Genomic DNA, 11,970 nt, shown 5'->3' with positions numbered 1-11,970 from the left:
CTTGCTTTGAATCTTGTTTTTCCATCATAAGTGGCGCTAACAGTTTTGTTTCCTCACGCAGCCACTTCAAATGTTGAAAAATGAATTTGTTTACTCGTAAAGGCAGCTTGTCAAAGCCCATTGTCTTTAATTTTGAAAACTGTCCTTCAGTCGCCGCTGACGAACGAATAGATAAAGGAATATGGAAAGAAGGATACACAACAGGTGTCCACAGTGGTATATAGTACATCAACTCTTTCAGCATCTCTGAGCATTAGGAATGTTGTACGGATTCACATAAAAGAGATTGTCATCCTTAGTCTGATTCGCGTTGACTTCAGCTTCATTGTAGATACGTTTTGCCCTATCAATCCACGCGTTTGCAGTAGATTCCTGAGTTCAAAATTGACTCCAAAAGACAGTCATCATTGTTTTCAACATCATCACTTTTCTTGTCATCATCTTTCTTTTCGTCACCCACGGTCATCCTGCAGACATCTATTTAAGGATCTAGGAATCCTCACAGTAACCTCATAGTATATATATTCACTTACGAAATTTGTTGTTAATAATACAGCCCAGTTCAAGAGTAATAGCAGTGTGCACAGCTGTAACACCAGGAGAAAGGATGATCTTCACTATGCAGGGTTAAATCTGACTTTGGCACAGAAGGGTGTAAATTTTTCTGCCACAAAAGTCTTTGGTCACCTACCAAACAGCATCAAAAGCCTGACAGATAGTCAACCAACATTTAAAAATAAATGAAAAGAATTTCTAGATGACAACTCCTTCTACTCATTCGCTGAATTTTTAGATATAAATTAAGGGAGGGAAAAAAAACTAACTTAAGCATTAGTGTCATGCAATATTTTGTAATGTAATATCTTGTACAGACATCTTTCTTTAACCTGACACGTTCCACATCATTACGAAGTGTCGTATTCATGATCTATGGAACAAGTATTAATCTAATCAATATATGAATGACGTGGACCACCTCTGGTAATGTTATCAAGGTGGCGCTGATGTTCCATTGATGAATATTCTTGACCGCACTCATCAATACCAAGATGTTCACTCAATGCAACAACGAAAAGTGACCGCAAAGCACTTTCAATATCACGAAAATCTGTCATCATGTAAATATGGACCAAAACTTGAAGATAAAGTTGTTTGACTTGTAATTTACCTCTTGAGAAGCATTTTCACCTCGAAATCATGACCATAAAATGGTTTAAATTTGTTCTCAAACAACACGAGGGTAGAATTACTCTTTCATGTGAAACAATATGACTATAACGCCTATTCAAATAATCTGTTAAGTCTGAGCAATTGGCTATTGGTCTAGAAATGGCAACCAACAAAGCCTTACCAAAATCAGTTACCACGACTTTTGGTCTGGGAGCTCCAGATATGACAATTTCCGTAAAGAAAAATGACAAGAATAATGCGTCATGCCTAGAGGATATCATCTGGTAAGTTGGGCAACTGATTGATAATCGATTGATGATATTTGGATCTTTACTAGTGACCTTCACTTCGCAGATGCACATGTACTGATACAGGTATACTTAATTTCCACACAGTAAGCCCTGTCTGACAGATACCCAAATCGTGAAATAACTCGAAATGCAACGCCACCTGCAATAATAAAATTCACAATCCCCCAAAATACAAGCAAAGCTGGGAATGCAAGCAATTTAAATGTGATTCCCAGCTGATACATACCAGGAAAAACATTGAGAACGACACTTAAATAAACAGTTGCCCCAAATGGAAGATCAGCTGGAAGAACATGCAATTTGAATGTGACTCCCAGCTGCTACACATCATCTGAAACATGAATCGTATACACTGCTACTGATTTGATGACAATATTTGTGCAACTGACTGTGATCTTTCAGCCAATATATACAGAAGAATGGGTCCAATCCAATTGCGTGAATTTCGTCCCGATGGGTTGTATGTTTTGCGATTTGAAGCTTTTCAACAGGCTTGCTAGTTGTTATACCAAATCGTTTGTCCCTTTCCTCTTCTTTAGCCTTTCTCAAGACATCAGCATTTGGTAAATTTGAAGGAATTTTTCGCTTCATCATTTCGCCAAAGACCTGCCGGCATCCTATTATCAACCAATTTAGCAGCCACCTGTTGTCTTCTCCTGCCACGAAGTTGTCTTCTTTTCAGGTGAATACTATCGTCTGAAAACTTTGAAAGTCTGCAGTTCAGAATAATATCCAGAATGAGATTTTCACTCTGCAGCGGAGTGTGCGCTGATATGAAACTTCGTGGCAGATTAAAACTGTGTGCCCGACCGAGACTCGAACTCGGGACCTTTGCCTTTCGCGGGCAAGTGCTCTACCAACTGAGCTACCGAAGCACGACTCACGCCCGGTACTCACAGCTTTACTTCTGCCAGTACCTCGTCTCCTACCTTCCAAACTTTACAGAAGCTCTTCTGCGAACCTTGCAGAACTAGCACTCCTGAAAGAAAGTTTCAGAATAATATCGTTGTCCTTTTTTGGCTTCTTCAGAGCAATCCCTTCGAAAGTGGCTCCGCATTCTGTACATCTTCCTTTGATCTTCAAGAAGTACTTTGAACTTGAACTTTCACACCTTTCGAGTATTTGAAAGAAAAGGCACATGGAATTTTGCGATGTTCATAAATTTTATCAGCCATCAAATCGGTCCATTTCCCTATTTCCAGTGTTGAAGGCTTTCCAACTTCCCTCTTTATTGGTTTTATGGTAGACCATTTTTCTGCTGACAGTAGTAAGTCAAATTGCTTTATCATGTCCTTGTTGCACGAAGAACCAAAAACATTCCACGACTCATCTTTGCTGTCGTCGCCTATTTGTTCAGCGAACCATTCCAGCCTGAAGGTGTTTCTAACGAAAGTAAGCAGATCATGACGATCTTCTTTAATTGTTGCGTAAATATGTTCTGAAGACATTTTCTAGCCGATGTCGGTCATGGCATCGGACCGTGTTTTTTAAAGACCGGATGAGACGGAGTGAATAGAATGCCTCTATCATCGATTACTTTAAATTCCTCCATGCTGAGAACACGTTTCAATTCTGGTAGATTGTACATTTTTATGGGTGTTACGGCTCATAAATATCACTTACACAACAGCACCGACTGCACAACAGGCACCGACTGCAGAAGATCAATGACTTAACGAGCATAATGTTTATTCGCATGAGAGTGAGTAGTATAGTTACGGTTAGTCACTAGGGGCAGATCAAGGAGCGAAATGCAACGTTGGCGGGCGCCTTCACACGACGCGGCACGCGGCACGCGGCACGCGCCACCCAAAAAGGGCAGCTGTTGTTGTCATTAGCTTTGATGCTACCGCGAGAAGCTTTGATGCTACCTCTATCGTAACTGCTATGTTGACGTCACTTGCAGATTGTTTAGAAGACGCAGTTCACGTGTTCATTGTTTCCAGATGTAGTGCCACGACTTTTGCATTGTTGGTGTGCTTTGTTTATTATTTTTTAGTCTTGAGAGGTCTCAGGGACGTATCATAGTTTTTATTATCCTTCCATCGGGCGCGGCTGTTTAGATTGATACATGTAGAAATTTTCTGTAAATTACTTTTCAACAATTTGCAGTATTGGCGCCCTCTCGTTAATGGCTTCCCTTCTCCGTATGCTTTTCGTTTTCGTGTGATTCTGTAAATTACTTGCCAACAACTGTCAGCACTGGCGCCTTCTCGTTATAGCTTCCTTTCTCTGTATGCCGCTCATTGTTGTATGATTCAGTATCGACGCTAATGCTCTCTTGATGAGATATGAGCCGATTGCTCGTTTTTATCCACTGTGCCCATTCGTATTTCATTTCGGCAATTAATTTATTTGTTTATCAACGTAGTAAGTAGTAAAAAGCTAATCCAGAATGTAAAATGCTCTTAAATTCTGTTTGAACTGTTTAATCATCAGTGTCCGCTGTCTGAACGTCAAATATCAAATTAATACACTGCACCTGATTGCGTTATTTTATAGGAATTTTAATACTTTAAGTGGGATGTGCTAGATCATGTTGACGAAATCCAAAGCACATTGTTCGAAGAGGATAATATTATTCGAAATTTACCTGGACCAATAGGCGCTGCCAAAGCAGCCTTTGTGATGCTGTAATTGCCTCATAGATAACGATATTTGTCTATTGTAGTTTTGTATACCAATCAGTATTTTGAGAGCGTCAAAGCTTCATTTCAGCGTGAGAGAGGGGTAAAATCAATAAATGTTATTGAATTGAAAGCCTTCATCAGTCCCTTGTTTTTAATTGTTGTTAACAAAAGTAGCAGATAAAGCCTGGAGGATCTGTGTGGAACTGATGGGGATGGCATTGCAAAATTTCACCTCGCAAATGAACATAAAACGTTTCAAATTTATTGTGGAGTGCCTTACAATTTACAGTCGCACTGTTCGTGATGAAAGGAGACAATTAGACAAGCTAATAGCAATTCGGGAAATATGTACTGTGTTTGTACGCAAATAACAGAAATCTTATACTCTCGGAGAAAATGTTACAGTAGACAAGAAGCTCGAAGAATTCTGTGGAAGGTGCAGTTTTCGCCAATATGTACCTATAAAAAAAAAACGAGTGTGGATTTAAAATTTATGCTTTTGCGGATTCTTAAGCATTTTACCTGTACAATTAGGCAATATACGCTGTGTTGCAACCAGAAGGATTTACTAATTGAGCAATAAACATTTTGATGTTGTTCTGTGACTGTGTAAACCTATACATCAGTCAGGTCGAAATGTGAAAGCGGACAACTGGTTTGTTAGTACTGGAATGGTAGTAGAGCTATAAAGGGAGAATTTTTATTTTGTTGGCACGATGAAGAAAAACAAGCGTGAGATTTCTCCAGAGTTTGCTATCAGTAAAAGAAGGGCTGCCCAAAGTTCCTGTTTTGGCTTCCACAAGACTGAACTCTAGTTTCCTCCGTACCTACAAAGGGGAAGTGTGTGATCCTGGCATCACGTTTGCATGAAGGTAATTCGATAAATGCTGCCACTGTAGAAAACGGAAGCCATCCATCGTAAATTTTACAATAGCGTTAAGTGTGGTTTTTCACAGCGAATAAGCTGAATGCTTTGGACAACCCTGCAAGAAATGTGCGCCTTGGCCAATGGTTATATTTTTGTAATGATCAATACAGTTGGAATATATGTACAAGTGATTTATTATGGCAACAGTAAGAATTGTATCAGAAGGAAAGGGTTCCTGAATCAGCTATGTTATACGTTGTTGTTTTCTTCGCTATATTCTGCAGAACTATTGAAATTTTGTACAAAGGACTCTAGAACTATGGCACATCTATCAAGAACTCTGAAAAAAATATACATTTCTGATAAAAGGGTGCCAACTTCACAGTAAGTGAAAAGATATTCTCCTTAAATTGCAATTATCTCGCAATCTATTAGCTGCACAAAAAAACGTTACTTGGATTTTCGATAGAGCTCATGGGGCTCTGTTCAGAATTGTCCTCAGAACTGTTTAACGAATTTACTTTTTGCGAAAATGTACAAAAAATGGTTTCGATACCACAATTTTTACGGGTATTGTTGTTTTCTTCGGTAAATTCTGCAGAACTATTCAAATTTTGTATAAAGAACTCTAGAACTATTGCTTATCTATCAAGAACTCTGAAAAAAATATATATTTCTGAGAAAAAGGGTGCCAGCTTCACAGTAGGACTTCTTATGGAGTTCTTAATTAAGTTGCAGTTACCTCTTAAACTATTACCTGCACAAAAAAATGCTACTAGGATTTTCGATAGAACTCTTGGAGATCTGTTCAGAACTATGCTTAGAAATGTTGTACTTATTTACAATTTGCGAAAATTGGCAAAGAGTGCTTTCAGTACGAAAATTTTTTCGAATATTGTTGATATCTTCGCTAAATTCTGCAGAACTATTCAAATTTTGTACAAAGAACTCTAGTACTATTTCGTATCTATCAAGAACTCTGAAAAAATATACATTTCTGAAAAAAGGGTGCCAACTTCACAGTAATTGAAAAAATTTTCTCCTTAAATTGCAATTATCTCGTAAACTATTAGCTGCACAAAAAAATGTTACTTGGATTTTCGATAGAACTCTTGGAGTTCTGTTGAGAACTGTGCTTAGAACTCTTGTACTTGTTTACATTATGCGGAAATTGACAAAGAATGTTTTCGATATGAAAATTTTTTTCATTATTGTTGAACTATGGCACATCTAACATGAACTGTGAAAAAATGTATATTTCTCGAAAAAGGTGTGCTAACTTCACACGACTTAAGAGGAGGCGACAGGCTTCAGGTGAGGAGACAGAGGATATGGAGGAAATGAACAGGGGAAGGAGGAGATGGACAGATGGGGAATGAGCAGATGGGCAGTGGAGGAAGGGGAAAATGTACAAAGGAAGGAAAGAGAAGGAGATGAACAGACGCAGAGGGGAGGAAGAGATGGACAGAGAATAGGTGGGGAGGACATGGACAGACAGGTGGGAAATGCGGAAATTGATAGACAATGAGAAGGGAAGGAGACAGACAGAGGGAGGAAAGAGGAGAGATGCATAAAGAGGGGAGGGAGTGGGAGTGGAAGGAGGAGATGGACTAATAGAAGATTGGTGTAAATACATATCTGGGCAACGTTGTATTTAATAAATGTAATTGTAAAATAAGCTTCCGGAGAGCATTGTAATATAAATTAACACTGAGGAGCATAACAAAAGTATTACTACATAAAATTTTGTTCCCAGCATGGAGATAAGCAGAGGAACTGATTAGTGTGCTGTTCTAGCTCCTGAATTACACTGACGTTAACAGAACACAATGCGCCGACACCAGCATGAACAGCTCGGGATACCTTTCGAGGCCTGCTGTCACCTTGCTGAGTCACACTTCCAACACGTGTACAAGCCGGAGCAACTTGCCACCGCAAGTCATTTCCGTAATGGGAGACGCCGGCTCGCCAGAGGCCCCTCAGTCCCTCCGTCCGTGGTGCCCTGGTTTCGGCAGTACCAGCGCAGCCCAGCTGTTGTGAGTTTCCGGGGTGACGGGCCGACGGCCGCGGCGCCGCGCGGCTCCAGTGGGCCGCCGGTCGATATGCGCGGGTCATCGCTCGCTGGTGCCGGAAGGGGAGCCCACACCAGCCGGCGCCTGCTCTCTAATGCTGTACGCACACGACACGTGGGTTCGTCTCACACGTGTCACTCCCGTGTTCTAGCGTGCCAGTCAGCGGCGCTGGCGGAGAACGAGGCCTCTTCACTCCTTTGCTGTGGGGTCATCAGTCCTCTGTTTTGATGCGGTCAACCACAAATTCTTCTCCTTTACCAGCCTCTCCACTTCAGAGTAGCACTCACATCCAACTTTTTTAAATTACTGTTAGATATATTCCAATCTCTGTCATCCCTAGTATCATGGAATTTATTCTCTCATCTTAACACTTGTCCTTAAAGTAGTAAAGGAGTTTTGCTATTTGGAGAGCAAAATAACTGAAGATGGTCGAAGTAGAGAGGATATAAAATGTAGACTGGCAATGGCAAGGAAAGCGTTTCTGAAAAAGAGAAATTTGTTAACATCGAGTATAGATTTAAATGTCAGGAAGTCGTTTCTGAAAGTATTTATATGAAGTGTAGCCATACATGGAAGCGAAACATTGACGATAAATAGTTTGCACAAGAAGAGAATAGAAGCTTTCGAAATGTGATGCTACAGAAGAATACTGAAGATTAGATGGGTAGATCACATAACTAATGAGGAAGTATTGAATATAATTGGGGAGCAGAGGAGTTTGTGGCACAACTTGATCAGAAGAAGGGATCGGTTGGTAGGACATGTTCTAAGGCATCAAGGGATCACCAGTTTGGTATTGGAGGGCAGCGAGGAGGGTAACAATCGTAGAGGCAGACCAAGAGATGAATACACTAAGCAGATTCAGAAGGATGTAGGCTGCAGTAGGTACTGGGAGATGAAGAAGCTTGCACAGGATAGAGTAGCATGGAGAGCTGCATTCAACCAGTCTGAGGACTGAAGACAACAACAACAACAACAACAACAACACTTGTCCTGTCATCATGTCCTTTCTTCTCATCAGAGTTTTTCATAGACTCCTTTCCTCTCTGATTCTGTACAGATACTCTTCATTTCTTAATTTATCAGTCCACCTAATTTTCAACATCCTTCCACAACATCACATCTCAGACTCTTCTATTCTCTTCTTTTCCGGCTTTCCCACAGACCCTGACCCATTTCCATACAAAGTTGAGCTTCGAAAGTATATTCTCACAAATTTCTTCCTTAAATTAAGGTCGGCGTTCGATTCTAACAGACTTCTTTTGTCCAGGAATGCCCTCTTTGCCTGTACTGGTCTGCTTTATACGTCTTTATCGCTTCGTACATCATGCGTTGTTCTGTGTCCAACGTAGAAGAATTCCTTCAATTCGTCTACTTTGTGACCACAAATTTCGATGTTAATTTTATCACGCACCTCATTTCTGATAGTTCTCGCTAATTCCGTTTTTGTTCAATTTACTCTCAGTCCATATTTTGAACCCATAGAATGCTCATTCCATTGTCTTCATCTTCTTCTTCTGCTAGTCCAGAGTTAGGTCTAAGGCCTGTTTCGGTCACATCATCTCCTCGGTCTTCCCACACTTCTCGTGCCCCATGCTTCATAATCCACTGCTAGTTTAGGAAGAGGTCGTGTCGGCATACGAAGTTCTCTTCACTTTTCCTTGAATTGGATTGTCTCTTAGGTTATTCCATGCACCCCTAATTCTCTCTTTATTACTTCGTTTCTAATGTTGTCCTCCCTTGTACAGTCTTTGACAGACGTTATTAATTTCATTTTTAATGCTTCTAGTTGCCTTAAACCTTTATTTATTAGTCCCCAACGTCCTGTCCCACAGAATAAAATGGTATGTGCCAAGACTTTGCAAAATTTCAGTTGCGTCTCTTTCCTTGTGTTCTCGTTATTGTACCATGTATACGCTAGTGAGTATTAATTTTTTTCTGCATAATCATATCATGATCATATGATGCGTAAAGTTTTAAATATTTGAAATGGCTGTCTGAGATATTGGTTCATTATTCAAGACTGTTCCCGTTCGTTTTGTGTACCTAAAACGGCCATGGTTTTAGTTTTATTTACAGATATAGTCTGATCTCATTTTGTTTATGAAATGGAATTTGTAATTTATCTTAGCGTGATCACTTGCGAATAACGTCATGTCAATATTTTAGTACTTCCAGTATTTATGTATAGTGGTGTTCAGTCGCTTTTCCTTTCTCTGATCGTGTCATCTACATATATACTATAATACTATAATGGGGCATAAGTTCATATTACTATTACTAGTCACCTATCTATTTTAATCTTATTATTAAAAGGCTCTCATTTGCTAAAGATTAATCTCTTAGTTAAGCCCCTACATATCCTGTCTATTAAAATTGTTACTCCGAAACGTTCTCTTGTTGTTTGCGTCACTCCAATGTAAAGCACGACGTACCCCTCTAACTCTTTTGCGCCTTCAAGCTGCTTCTTGTTTTCTGTGTTCACGGCAGTATTTAGTTCATATTATTTGATAATTGTGTTTAGTCTGCTTTTAGTCTGCTGTACATTCCACATGGCCACAGTTGATCCTTTTTCATGTACTTACTGATGCCTGGTCGTTTTCTATTTTGTCCACCTTCGTTCTGAGACTCGATGTGAGTCTTTCGAGAAATGAAAAGAACCGTCGGGCCTCATAACGTGATACCCTCGATGACGAAAGAAAAGAAGAGCTGGTCAAGGGCAGCCGATAAAAATTGTTTTAGAAAATTAGAAAAAGCTTGAGACAAGTGTGAAAGTAATGTCAGACTTAACTAAGGGCCCATGTGATTGACACATACATACTCTCAAGCATGAAGCCCCCTCCCCCCCGGACAATTACACCTTCTCTGCAATCTGACAAACTGACCAGCCTGGCATAGTTGATGCTCCCAGAGGCATTGCTGTCGCAAGCAACGTCATCAACAAGTGGCGTATAGTGTAAATGTTGGTAAGGCATGCAACAAGCAACGTAATAATAGTATGTATATATGACGGTGGCTATTCACCATGATTTTTATCTGCAATTCTTGCAGAACTGAGTTACGTCCTCAGAAAATGAGTTTCGAACTGCACCAAAAGATTTTTTTCTATGAATATGATGGAGATGGCGGACAGACGGCTTCGTTCTTGTGCAGTGAAGGTCTTTATTCTTTTCAGTGTGGAAAACGATCGTTCTGCTGATGACGATGTAGCCGGTATGGTTAAAATCAGTTCACAGAGTTTTTAGAGTTTTCGAAGTCCAGTGGGAAGCTCAATTTGTTACAGAAAACATTGTGTTTCCTTTTCTCTGCGTTGTTGAAATTAAAATTCTTGCGGTCCTAAGAAACAGGTGCCTTTTGTCAATATCTGAGTACTTTCCAGTACTTGCACGTTTCTGTTCATCTAATTACAAATCAGTCCTACATTTACCAAATGTGCCCAAGGACTACCCATGCATGCACACGAGATTCTGACTGCTCATTTGTTGAAACTGTAGTGTGCAGATTACTAAGGGCCGTATAACCACGACCGTTACTGATTCCGAGCAACGAACATAACCAGCATAATGGTTTACGTGTTTCACTGCCGCATGATCAAATTTTTTGTTGAAAATATCAGGCTTAAATGTTCGTCCGGAATTTCTTGATTGGTTCTCTGTCCTTAAATTGCTGAAGCCAGGTTAAATCGATCATCTTAACACGTTATAACTTTTCACTGAATGACTGTGAATCGAAAGTTCATTAAAGATACTTACTATAACGTCACTAGGATTGACGAAGGACATCGGAAAACTTCAAAGAAGGGCAGCTCGCTTTGTATTATCGTGAAATAGGGGAGGTAGTTTGAAAGTGGTTCGATGAACTCACTGCCACGCACTTAATTGTGGGTTGCAGGGTAATTATGATGATATAGATGTAGATGTTTTTGCGAAACTGCTGGCTAAAATATTATTCAGGCACATTAAACGCGATGCATTCAGCCATCACTAAATTCATTAATGCACGTTGAATCCAGAAGGAAAAACGTGCTGAATGCAATCTTCCTATTGCACGCATCTACCCACGTTTCAGGCGAGCTGGGTGTGACGTCACCACCGGCCAAAAGAGAGTTGAGACTAGCACAGCGCCTTGCTCAAAATGGCTCTGAGCACTAGGGGACTTAACATGTGAGGTCATCAGCCCCCTAGACTTAGAACTACTTGAAGCTAACTAATCTAAGGACATCACATACATCCCTGTCCGAGGCAGGATTTGATACTCCGACAGTAGCAGCAGTGCGGTTCCGGACTGAAGCGTCTAGAACCGCTGGGCTACAGCTGCCGGCAGCGCCTTGCTCATACGTTTAAAAACCGTTGCATGTCAGCGCTCATGCAGCAGTAACAAGCTGTGGGTTCAAAGGAAATAAAATACCAACTGTCAGATAGGTATTATATTATGATTTAATTATTACATATGGGTGTGTAACGAATATTTGTGACTTAAAGACTCACATTTTTGACACAGCATGCAATGCATGTATTGCATTCGTGAAGAATATGCTCCTGTTCGCATTGTTAACAGCGAATCTTCTCACTGATATCCTTTCACCCTGAACATTAATCTCACTGATGAACTTGTCTTTTATTTCCATGACTGCTTCTTCGATGCACCGTTTGAACAGTAGGGAAGAACGACTGCATCCCTATCTGACGAGCTATTTTTTTTCAGCCTCTAATCGATCGCGAAATTAAAACGACAGCGAAAATCCAGTGAAACTTTGAGCAAAAGCGTTGCGCAACGCGTCTAGTATGTACTTTTCATTTTTGAGCACATAGTGAGCAAGTGAAGGTGCCTAAAAAACAGTGTCTCCCTCTAAGTGTGAACACCTCCTGAGTGGTCTCGCCTGTCATCATACAGCCCCCATAACGTAACTGTCATGCGCT

The 11,970-nt window shown here is 40.3% G+C and overlaps 1 non-coding gene across 1 annotated transcript; it reads right to left on the bottom strand.

Moving 5' to 3' along the window:
• Positions 1 to 2,282: 2,282 nt before the first annotated feature.
• On the bottom strand, positions 2,283 to 2,357 carry Trnas-cga (transfer RNA serine (anticodon CGA)). The gene has a single exon. It is a non-coding gene; the product is annotated as a tRNA-Ser (tRNA).
• Between the last annotated feature and the right edge of the window lie 9,613 nt (positions 2,358 to 11,970).

The sequence above is a fragment of the Schistocerca gregaria genome, chromosome 4, assembly GCF_023897955.1.
Source record: "Schistocerca gregaria isolate iqSchGreg1 chromosome 4, iqSchGreg1.2, whole genome shotgun sequence".
NCBI lineage: Eukaryota > Metazoa > Arthropoda > Insecta > Orthoptera > Acrididae > Schistocerca > Schistocerca gregaria.
This window is presented reverse-complemented; position numbering and strand designations above follow the sequence as displayed.